At 40.9% G+C, this 13,050-nt stretch overlaps 1 protein-coding gene across 3 annotated transcripts in view; it reads right to left on the reverse strand.

Annotated features, from left to right (window-relative positions):
• LTBP1 (latent transforming growth factor beta binding protein 1) overlaps positions 1-13,050 on the reverse strand; it is a 439,153-nt gene that overhangs the window by 249,500 nt on the left and 176,603 nt on the right. The window lies entirely within an intron of this gene.

A 13,050-nucleotide genomic window follows, 5' to 3' on the forward strand; every position in this document is an offset into this window, starting at 1 on the left:
AGGTCTTCATTATTCTTGGATGGCAAAATTGGTGGAGTTTCATATGCTGTTAAGGTGTGCGGACAGTTGGATAAGTCCAAAGCTTCTCCTTCCGTTGTGAACAGCTGATGACAGTTGGATTCATCCGAAGCTTCTGCTGCTGTCGGTGCTGACGTGTGATGAAAGTTAGATTCATCTGACCCTTCGGCTTCTGTTGGTGATGTCGGATCACTAGGTTCCTCTTGCAAACCAACAAACAATTTTTCAAGATCTTCTTCTGAAGAGAGATTTCTGATCCCATCACTAGGAATTTTGGAGGTAGTTAGACCCATCTGCATTGGTACTCCGAACATAGCTTCATAGGGCGAGCATTTTATTCCCTCATGGTATGCTCTATTTTTCATTGCTTGTACAAAGCGAAGGCCCTCAGACCACTTGGGTGTCTTATTTGTTTCCATCCACGTTGACAACATGTTTTCAATGTCTTGATTTGCTCTTTCCACGGAGCCTTGGGACTGGCTGTGTCTTGGTTTACCATGCACTATTTTCATATCAGGCCACATCGCGCACAAACTCTGTATGACCTTGTTACAAAATTCCCTCCCATTATCAGAATGCAGAATACACGGGGCACCAAAAGTGGAAAAAATGTCAAGGAGGTGGTACGCAACCTCTTCTGCTCTTTTAGTGCATAAAGCACGTAGAAGAACAAATTTAGTGACATGGTCTTGATAGACGAAAATGAACTTGAAATCATTATCACAATTGGATTGCATGTCAATGAGATCGACTTGAGCACGAGAATTCATTTCACTGTGTAGGATGGGTTTCACAACAAGGCCTTTTTTGGTAATCTTCTGCTTTTTCTGGCATGGCTGGCAGAGTCGCAGATAAATAACTATTGACTCCGTTGTGACATTTTTGAACTTACGGTTCACATCCTTTAGAATCCTGATCCGCCCTCCGTGGCCGGTACTGATGTGCGCATTATGAATCACACTAAAGAGTTCTGCACACCAAACGTAATGCAACACGTTGTCTTTTGCACACGAGATTGGTGCAATTAACTTTTCATCACTTCCGACGGTCATGATGTCGTACCTCTTCAAACGCCTGTAGTGAATACTCTGTTTAGGTACCGCCACCTTAGCCTCCTTCACTTCTTTCAATATATTCTCGTATTTATCGTCCGTGAGATAAAAATTATTATCTCACTTTTTCTCCACCACTTCATTCAAGAGCTCCGAAAAACGATCTTTCATTTCCTCACTCATGATCTGACAATCAGCTAGTGCCTGTGCAGCTTTGACAGGCAGTCGGCTATGCAGCTTTGAGCAGTATGTGCAGCTTGCAAAACACTCAGGCAGTCGTCCAGCATGAGGACACAAACAGGAAGTACGCCCATTTACCCACACTGCTTGGCAAGAATCCCATGTTCTTTTGTAATAGGGTTACTCAGCATTGTGTGAAAGACTGTACAACAGCACCATCTACTGGTCTAACACTGCCATTGATGAGTTAGTGAAATTCTTCAGGCAGTGATTGGGCAGCAATCTAAGAAGAGAACCCCAGGAAACTAGGACTTGAGGCAGGAGCTATTTTAGGGAGAGTGAGAGGACTGGTGCTGTGTTGACTAGACTAAGCCCAGACAGGGCTGTTGCGCTGTTTTCTTCCAGCCTTTTCTCGGAATGCGCTGTCTTCCGATTCTCCTGATCAGAGACTACGGTGCTCGGGTGGAACAGACCGTTCATGGCACCCAGCAACTCCGGCTCAGAGCTTATCTGCATATCTTCTGGTTCTACCACATTGGCGCGGCAACGGTAAATCGTGTGAGCGGTGTTAGCGTCCACCTTGCAAGGGGCCCTTGGAAAGACTTTGGACTCTGCGCTCTACAGGAAGCTAAGTACAGGACAATTTATACACTACTACACCGGCAGCGTGTGTACTTCTTGTAACTTTTTGTGAGAGGGTGCTGCGGAACACTGATACCCTAAGATTCATAGGACGTTCTCTTTTGCATATTTTAGTGTGGGGTTAGTGGTTGATGTTAGCGGGAAGTGGGCACTTTTTGTATGATCGGAACAATAATCATAGGATAGTCAGGATTGACATCTGTATATATAGAACGTACATACGTTAAGGATAGTCAGGATTGACATCTGTATATATAGAACGTACATACGTTACAGGGTAGCAGATACCTTACAGGGTAGCAGATTTTGTTCATTGTTATTACCATATTTTCCCCATTTACTCTTATTACATTTATAAAAACTTTGAACACTGTGTCCTCCATTTCCTCGCCGTATCTGCCTAATCAGACACCTTTCCCGCGGTGGCTTACACTTTTTATTACACCCTTCTCAGCTACATTTACCAAGAAGCCGTGGTAAATGTGCACATTTACCAACTGCGCTTGGTTAAAGTCAAATGTTCCATCTTCACACCTGATATTTCTGACTTTTACCACGCTCGACGGTAAATGTTAACATTTACCAAGACTTCACCGGTAAAAGTCCAATTTTACTTTTCATTTTGAGCTTTTACCGACGGCCTCGGTAAATGTCCAGATTGACCGGTAAATCCTAGGTTTTACCGGCCTTCTGACTTTTACAGTAACAGAGACATAGGCAGTGACCGCAGCCTCTGCCCCCTGATGATGTCCCATTTGATTATCTCGGCATGCACTGGGGATACTCAAATGCAATGGAAATAGGTTAACAAAAAGTAAATACAGTATTTAGATTACAGGAGAAAGGTATGGACTTTTTAATTAAAACATATTAGAAAAAGTATTATATTATTAAAATAAATCGAGAGACGTTTAGGATGAAAATCAATATTAGTTTCAGACTAACCCTTTAAAGAGTAATTAAACTTTAATTTTTTATATAATTTTGTCTATCATGGGAAGTTATGAAAGTTTGCAATTCACTTTATGGCTATGTGCCCACGATGCAGAAATGTTCCGGATTTTTTCCTGAGCGTTTCTGCATCTCTCTGGCAGAAAAATTGCATGCGGATTGTACATGCGGATTGTACATGCGTTTTTCCTGCCAGGGAGAAGCGGATGTGAAGCGTTCTTGTCACATGCGGGTTGACAAGCGCTTTCCAAGTGATTTTAGCATCACTTGGAAAGTGCTTGACAACTTGGTCACACTATATAAATCCATGCAAACGGCATGGATTTATATAGTGTGACCTTAAAGAATGGTAAAAAATAAATCTATACTTACCTTCTGATGGCCCCCGGAGTCTTTAATCGCTCCGTCCTGGCTTGCCGGCAGCTCGCGGTACACTGAAGGACCTGCCGTCACATGACTAAATGACGTCAGCGCAGGTCCTTCAGTCCACTGCGATCTGCCGGCAAGCGAAGACAAGGAGACCGGGTGCCATCAGAAGGTAAATATATTTATTTTATTCTTTTTTTCACAGGTTCCATGGTACCCGGGTCCAGAGGAGAGTCTCCTCTCCTCCACACCTGGGTACCATCCGCACACTGAAAGGCGCATCTACATATGCAGTGATGTGTAATCCATGTGTTCCAATGCAAGTCAATGGCGGCGAAAACGCAGCGCTTCCGCGAAATAATTGGTAGTGCAATGATAATCCGCAGGGGAAATTTCCACAGCATGTGCACAGCACATGCGGATTATCATTGGGGACCATGGCAGGCCTTCTAACATGCGTTTTTTAAGCGTTTCTGCAGCGTTTTTGCCGCTGCAGAGATGCATAAAAAAATGCATCGTGGGCACACAGCCTATTAGTGGATTTGTTTTCACTCCGGTAAAAAATTGCTTGAAAATATCTTCTAAACCCTTTATTTTCCCCAGTCTATTTGGCTGCCTTTGGTTGCAGTGATATCAGAATGTACTCATTTGGAGTACAGATGATGGCAGTGAAAGGGTCAGCACATGTCTCCTCTGAGTGTTCTGCTTAAAGCACTACAGCAGCGTTTTTTGTTTTTTTTTATTTCAGCACTGGAGTGGTGCCACTAATTAAAATTGCCTGCCTCTAGTAATATACTTACCAATTGCCGTTTTAAAGGTGTTGTCCACTACTAGGACAACTTCTTCTCACTCTGAATATTTGTCCCCAGTAAAATAAAAATACCTATACTACCTACCGTGCCGTCGCCATTCCAGCGGTGTTGACACTTGTGTTCCTGGGGCTCACATAAGGTTGTTACAACACATGAGCCCTGATCCCAATCACCGCTGGCGTCACTGTCTCCACCTTCAGTCCTATAAGTAATCAAGAGGAGGTGAGAGCTGCGTCAGGCCGCTCACTTCCACTTGATTACGTATACGTCCAAAGATGGGGCGGTGATTGAGCACAGGGCTCACGTCTCATAATAACGTCACATGAGCCCACAGTGAGTATAAGTGTTTTTACTTTAACAAAGGGCAAACAATCAGAGTGAGAAGGGGTTGTCCTAGTAGTGGACAACCCCTTTAAGCTCTTCCTGGTGCCATTCCGGTCCTAATAAGCCATATTGTCACCGAAATTCTGACCGGACTGGAAATTTGACCGGAAGCCAGAGGTAACGGTTACAAGCTCTCAATGTGAATCTATGAATGACTCGATCTGGCTCTCATAGGCTTACATTGAGAAGTGACCTCTGGCTCACCCATCAAATACTGGAGTGATCTGGCAGGTCACAACCTGTAGGAGACGACCGGAGCGGCGCCTATAAGAGATGAAGACGGCGGCTGCTAAGTATAAGACTAGGGGCAGGGAACTTAGATTAGTGACACCAGCCCAGGGCTGAAATAAAAAAATCCTAGACTTGTGCTGTAACAGAACAATCTCCTACAGCAGCGAGTTAGTGAGACTCAGGTGCTGACCTATCACTGCCATCATCTGTACTCCAAGTGAGCACAATCTGATATCAATACTGCTAAAGGCAGGCAAATAGACTGGGAAAAAGCAGCGGTTGGAAGCCACTTGTGCAGGAATGAAGACAAATCATCTAATAAAGTGATTTGCAAAGTGCACATGCAGCTGTAAACGTTGTGAACCTTCGCTCAATTAACTTTAGATCACACATAACGATTTTTTTTTCTTTTGCTTTTTAGCTGTTGCCGAATTTTATGGGAATGAGAATTGTAATTAGAAATCAAAGAAAAAGCACAGGCCCGGTTTTACCCATCTGCTAAGTAAATGAAGACAACCTTCACCAGTGTCTGTCCAGCCCTTGTTTCTTCTTGGTTGCAGTAGCTGGAGATTAGTTCTGCATTTACTTAATTGCCCAGTAGCAAATGTTAAAAATGAGCAGAAAACATTGGAAAGGCCAAGAAATGCTACTGAAATTTAGATTTTCTGTCTAATTCTCCACTTGAATGAAAAAGAGGGTCAGGAAAGGTTGTAGCATAGATTTCAGAGGCAGACACTAGACAGGCTCATGTGGAGATGAGAGAAACAGCTGTACTTTTGTTTATGAGAGAACTTGCCAACTGGAATTACTCCGGATATTTTCAAAAATTACGTTAAAAAGCTGCATCCCCCAAAATGACATTTTTCCTTCAAAAATTTCCATAGTGCATTTTCAGTCCTTTACAGGGAACAGTTTAAAGATACGTTGGACGAGCAGGCTGGGATCACATTAGTAGAAAAATATCCTTCACCTGGAAAAAAGTGGGTGGCTAGTAACTGCACCGAAAACATCTAGCAAACTCGGAGGTGAAATACATATACTGTCCTTTTTAAATTGCCCGTGTGACACATTACCGTTCATGTGAACCCAGCCATAGAGTGGTGACCCTAGAGATCTACGCTATCTGACCCTATGGATCTATGCAGAGTAATAATAATGAAGTCATTGATTAAATATTTGTCATTTAGAATTTAATGCAATTTATTAAGAAATCCACTCGACATGTCACAATGACATAGCAACTCCAGTGAAATACAGTAAATGGAACGGAAGCACGGAAATTGTATCTTTACACTTTCAGGCATGGAAATATCCTGCTATGCAAAGAATATATTATCTTTTAATGCACATCTTACCAGCATAAAATGTCTGATTGCCTAAAGACAACACTGTTTGGGCTATTTTATTTTCAATAAGTGAGATGATTACCTTCCCCAGCAAACTTTCTATAATGTATTCACACTTAAAGGGGTTTTCCAGTTTCAGAAAACTGAAGGCACAGTTTGTTTTTAAAAAATACAAACTGTTTTTTACTCACCCTCCCCGGAATCAGTGCTGAGTCTCCACTGATGTCTCTTATTGTCTGCGGTGCTAATGTCGCGTTCAGAGATGAAGTCAAAGTGCTCAGTGGTCCTAGGCGACACAAGCCGTCAATTCAAGCAGAGCTGCTGATCCTAGTTTTTGGCTGCAGCGATGTTGATGTGACGTCAGTGCTGCAGACAATAACAAACACCACGGGCATTGGTGAAAACTCAGCATTGGACCTGAGGAGGGTGAGAAAAGAACAGATTTTTTTTTAAAATAAATTAGAGGGAGGGGTACAAGGGTTTTTTGAAACCGGAAACCCTTTTAATGTATGTTTATAAAAACCTAATATAGGGCTAATGCACATTGACTTATTAGAGGTCAACGACAATAAAACTTTATGGACCTGACGACACCTTTGTATGCCTCCTATATCATATTGAAAAACTGTGAGGCAAAAAAATGAGAATACAAATATTGTTGTGCGCGCTGTCACAATAAAGACAAGGATGAGAAGGTGTACAAAAAAACAAGAAACCATTAATTAAAAGACAGAAACGCATGTCAAAATCGATCTGAAGACAAGGGTGAGAAGAAGGTGGAAAAAAACAATGAACATTTATTAAATGACAGCAACGCGTTTCGAAATCGATCTGAAGAACGCGCCCACCACAGTTTTTTTGCCTCACAATAGTTTTAATGAACCGGTGTGTCAGTCTATACGAGGAATACCATTTTACTACTACTCTCATCAGTGTTGTGCTTAACTTGCACAACTCCAGCAGATGAGCAGATTCCAACTACTCTTCCTGTTTCTTATCACCACGACGTCACGCTCATATTATGTCTTCTATATCAAATTGAGGAATAGGACTGTGCTCCATAACAGTATCTCCCCTGCAAGTATTGCTTTAGGATCTCAATAATATAGTGTTGTACAGGGCTACTAAACGGTAGCATATGGAAACATATGGTTCTATATTTTGTAAAGGACTAAGGCAGGGATGTCAAACTCAAACACACAGAGGGCCAAAATGAAAAACTTGGACAAAGTCACAGGCCAACCAGTTTACAGTATAATGGGCCCCACAAAGTCCTCCATACAGAATAATGGGCCCCTCATAGTCTTCCATACAGAATAATAAGCCCCACATAGTTCTCCATACAGTATAATAAGCCCCACATAGTCCGCATACAGAATAATGGGCCCCACATAGTCCTCCATACAGTATTATGGGCCCCACATGGTCCTCCATACAGAATAATGGGTCCCACATAGTCCTCCATACAGAATAATGGCCCCACATAGGGGTGGTGGTTCTGGTGTCGGGGGCCAAATAAAACCACCCTGTGGGCCAGATTTGACCCACAAGCCAGAGTTTAACACATAAGGAGCAAGGTAATTGAAAAGTTAATTAAATACAAGTAATTAATGCAAGTAATAAATAAGTAATAGCAATTACGTGCAAGCTTTATACAACTTACTTTCACATTAAAGAGGTAGTCTTATTGTAATTATTGACCTGAAATGTATATCACTTGAATATACCAGTAGTAAAAATGATCTCTGTAGACTCATGCCACTTCATCTCCTCATGGTTTCACTTGGCTTTCTTACAGAGTGTTGCGGTTTCATCACTCACTGTGGCCTAGGGACACTGAGTGACAGCCGCCGTTTAAGATCTGGAGTGTACGAGACTGTCAGTATTGTGAGTGACAGCTGAGGCTAGGTCATACTGGGCAGTCAGCATTTTGATTAACAGCCCTGCTGCTCAATCAGGCCTAGCCTGTGGGCTTTCCTCCCGGGGTCTCCCGTTCTTGATTATTTGCTAGCTATTTAGCTGGCTAGCTAAGAGCAGACCATTGCCAGCTGTAGCTTTGCTCAGTGATGTTTGTACTTTGCTCAGTATCTGACTTCCTGATCTTGTTGCCGGACCTTGGACTTATCGTGACTATTCTTGTGTGTTATCCTTTTTGCTCTTGAAGTTTTCTGACCTCAGGTACCTGACCATGGACTTGGCCTCTGACTATCTGTTTCTCTTATCCTCCTTCTCTTATATTGGACTCCGAACTGTTACTTGACCACGGCTTTGTATTGCTGCTCGGTACTAGGAGCCCTCCTGGTATCTGACCTCAAACCTCCTGACTACCCTGTCTCAAGGCTTGTCTGCGAGTAGTCTAATCATTCACACAGAGCCTGCATGATTAGTCTAGAACAGTACTTCCCAAACACCGTCCTCATGGTCCCCAATACATCAGGTTTTCCTTAGTATTGCACAGGTGAGAGAACCTGTGGCAGTTTCTGATGCCTTAATAATAATTCCATCACCTGTGCAATACTAAGTAAATCCTGAAAACATGAAGTATGAGGGGGGAGAGGTGAGGACTGGAGTTTGGGAAACACTGGTCTAGAAGTTTATAGCACCACAATTTTTATCAACAGCTGAGAAGAATCGCCTTAAGATGAAGTGGCACAGAAACTTATAGTGCCAAAGTCAATTTGTTTCAGTAATCAGCATGGGTCACAGTGGTCAGATTAAACTCTAAACGTTTATTTTGATTGTGTTTCCACAAAGTTTTTTACCAGTGAACCTCAAAATTAATTGTACCTATTTTGCATCATTTCCTCGCATCCACTTTTAGATGTCTCATGCAGCAGTAAGATATCCTCGATGTCTATTTATGCGAATCCATACTACAATCTGTCTATCCATTCATTGTTTTGTCTGTGTGTCCTGTTCTTTCCATATCATCATATAAAGTTATTTTGTAGAATTCAGACATTGTTGTGCTGGGGAACATATAATCGTCTTTGTAATGAAGACACTATCATTATAATGTACCGTAGGTGGTTTTTATACTTGGTAGTTGGTACAGACTTTTACAACATGTTATGACTCAACTGTGAAATGTCAAGTGCTCAGTGTTATCATTAAATGTTACATTTTCCATTTATTTTTAAGAAATGGGTGGAAAGTGTGAATGGGAGGTATTTTTGCTGTAAACAACCTGATGAATTGTGACCATTGAGCCGCTGACATACTAAGTACAATGTAGCATGTAGACAATGACACTTCTCCATAAACCCGGAAAATCAATTCAATTTAGACTACCCCTATGCCAAAGGAAATGTTGAGGCTGACATCAGCAGACGCTGTGTAATGCTACGAATAAACCACAATTCATCACGCCATTCAGCATGTAATCCAGAGATGACCGTGAGCTGCCACACCGCTCGCTGGCTGCTATCCAACACCACAGACTGGGCACCAATACAATGTTTCTTTACAAATGTTACAAGCTGCCATTTGCCTTCTGCATAGGCAACATTACGTAAATCACATAATAATTCAACTGTCCAGCAGTAGAAATTGTCTAATTGTGTTTTTATGATGATTAAAAGACCCTTAATTGAAAAGCGGTTGTCTGACTGAATAAAAATGTCCATGAATGTTTTAAAACCAAAAGTTATAACAGCTTACTAATATTTCTTAATATTAAAAAGTCCACTAATGCCGCGCTTGCAGTCCCGGATGTGGGTCTGAACAGCTCCATCCTCCGGCACATCTCTGAAACAAGAGTGAGTTTCCTGCTTCCTTCTTAGTGACGAGCTTACAAGGGACTGGCTTTCAAGCTGATTTTAATAATTAAAGGTGTTGTCCACTATGGGACAACACATGTTTAATCAATTCAGGACTCCAATTGAAATAAAAACAATGTATACTCCCACAGTGGTGCAGAACCTGCGATGTTGGTATCAATCCAATGATGTTGGCGCTGCTATTCCCAATAGTGGACAACTCTTTTTATCAAAAGGTGGCCCCTTGTCTGTCATGGCTGATGCAGAGAAAGATTATCTGAAATATCTCTCCTGTGTAGAAGAGAATTTCTCCTGTGTAGAAGAGAAGTTGGAAATGGAGGTGCTAGGACCAGGAGGTGCCAGGACCGGGAGGTGCAAGAACTGAGAGGTGCCAGGACCAGGAGGTGCCAGGACCTGGAGGTGCAAGGACTGGGAGGTGCCAGGACCAGGAGGTGCCAGGACTGGGAGGTGCCAGGACCAAGACTTTCATAATCAAACTCTACTTGAATTCGTTTCAAGCCAAAGTAGAAAAAGATGAATGCACAAAATATTTTATTTAAAGAAATTTGATGTAACTATGAAATAATGGGGAACCAAAGAGGAGGGGTGAACATATCATAGGTGCAACCGATGCAGCTGCACAGGGACCCAAGAGTTGAGGGGATGTCCATCCAACTCCAAAGCAGCAAGTAGCATCTATCCCATACACATTATTGGAATCCAAAGGGCACATGTAGTGTTCTTGCACAGGGGCTCTCTTCTGTCTTTGCCTTTACTAAGGAGCGTTGCTATACTTTTAAAGAGGACATCTCACTACTCCTGACCTGACATACAGTACAGACCAAAAGTTTGGACACACCTTCTCATTTAAAGATTTTTTTTGTATTTTCATGACTTTGAAAATTGTACATTCACACTGAAGGCATCAAAACTATGAATTAACACATGTGGAATTATATACTTAACAAAAAAGTGTGAAACAACTGAAAATATGTCTTAAATTCTAGGTTCTTCAAACACGCAGAGCAATGAACTATGCACGTAATCATAATAAAGAACCCCAGGAGCAGCGCGTCCGCTGCAGAGAATAATAGTGATCACACAAGAAAGTGCTAGCATTAAAAAAAAAAAAAGAAAGAAAGAATTGCAGTCCAAACCAGGAATACTAAGAAGTCAGTATATGATCTGAGGACAATCACCAAACATGCATAGATACAAAGTATTTGGCGCCCTCTGCTTTGGACCGGATATGACGTTTAACCCATTTCCGTTTGCGTTCCACGTGGACTGGGTGGAACACATTCTGATGAGAACAGGCCTGTCTACACACCATAGGGAGACAAACACTCACCTGAAACTAGTCACACCATTTGGGATCAACTATATAACATACACATGTGCTCTTAGACAACATACCCCTGACGAAGCTGCGTCTGAGCAGCGTAACGCGTAGGGTCTCTGGTGCCAGCAGGTAATTATTCTTCCATATATTTTTTATTTACTTATTTTCTTGACTTGACCACTCAGGAATGCCTGGCTTGTTATTTATATGTGGATCAACTGTGCCACGTCATATATGACTTTGGTGACACAATCTGACCAATACCTCTAAAATATGGGCCCCCATTGCCAATAGACCATCTCTCCTACTCATTCCTTGATTCACTTATATTATTTAGGGGGGTTTGCTTTGTCATAAACACATATTTTGACTGGTTATGCTGTGCTATTTATAGCCAGGGTTGCTTAGTTGGTCTACATTAATCGAATGTTATATAAGTGATGTAAAATATACCTGTGGCACATAACATAGTGGGGTTTATTGCTATTTTTATGCATATTATCATGAATTCCCCCATATGAAGATTGCACAAGATTTTGTCTGTTTTAAATGCTTTTAAAAATTTTTTCTTTTGTTGTCTAAATGTAATCATGTAATAAAGATTTTTTTCACTTTTCCAACATTGGGTGTGCATGGTTATATATCCTGAGTCTTTTTCTTCCGAATAACAGAGAAACAGCACAATGTTGAGTTCTATGAAAAGTTGTTCAATAATTGTTTTTCATTACCTCTTTACCAATGTAAAAAAAACTTCTAGTTTCCTTATACTGGCAGCTGCAAGTAGCCAGAATTAAATTTTTTCTATCTGTAGGTCTACAAAGCTCAAATCTACCTTTATATCTGAAAAGCAGAATTTCCCCCTCTATAAAGATATATTATGTGTAAAGAATGCTGGATCTAAAAGCAACATGCTAAAATGTGAACAGTTTGGATATAGTTCCATGGAATGTTTCGTACAGATTTCCTGGGTGAATATTCTGCAGAGTTTAACAGAACCAGCAAAGTGGGTGAGATTTCAGGAGTTTTTTGTTAATTATTCTAATTTACTGAGATAATGACTTTTGTGTTTTCATTGGCTGTAAGCCATGATCATCAACATTCACAGAAATAAACACTTGAAATAGATCACTCCGTAATGACTCTATATAATATATGAGTTTCACTTTTTGTATTGAAGAACTGAAATAAATCAACTTTTTGATTATATTCTAATTTAGTGAGATGCACCTGTATACTGTGTCGTGTATGTGCCGGTTATAATAGCTTGTGATCAATTTTAAGAAGAATAGAAAGCTTCCCAATATAAGGTATAATGTTACAAATTGTAACTGACTTGATTACAACAATGGATTAAATACTTATAAAATTAAGTAAAAAAAAACTCAGGTAGTTCAGATTTTATGTATCTTAGCTAAAGAGCAAATTAACAAGAATCATATAGTATATAAGTATTAGATATCAGTTTCCTGTGATTCAGCCATAAGCCAGTGAGCTCACAGAGCGTTACATCTTCACGCCCCATGCCAAAAGACGAGAGTTTTAAGTTACAAATGCTGAATGTCTTTCCTACCTGTGCTAACATTACCTTGTAGTAATACATTAAATATTGCTTAAATATGACACTGACATGTTGTATTAAAGACTTAATGTCTTTTCAGTTAATATGGGTATAAAACACTCCGTGGACGGCTCCAGTGATTAAATTGCTGCGAGGCCAAAACTAATTTCCTTTCGTTTAGGTATTTTTGTTTGTCTATGTCACATCCAAGTCTGTCATAATTGGTTGTCCCGTCAGTCATACTTGATTTTATACAAGTAATGCTTTAGAGGCTAGTTTTATGTGCAAATGACACAGAGAAAAATGTTTTCATTTTCTCAGTTCTGGTAGTGAAAATTGGTTGCGGATTTCACCTCATTAATCTTCGTACTGAGAAACATTGATGAAACGGGCTTTAAACGACTGTGAGG

The sequence above is a fragment of the Phyllobates terribilis genome, unplaced genomic scaffold (assembly GCF_046119375.1).
Source record: "Phyllobates terribilis strain yellow unplaced genomic scaffold, ASM4611937v1 Scaffold_3__8_contigs__length_932513732, whole genome shotgun sequence".
NCBI lineage: Eukaryota > Metazoa > Chordata > Amphibia > Anura > Dendrobatidae > Phyllobates > Phyllobates terribilis.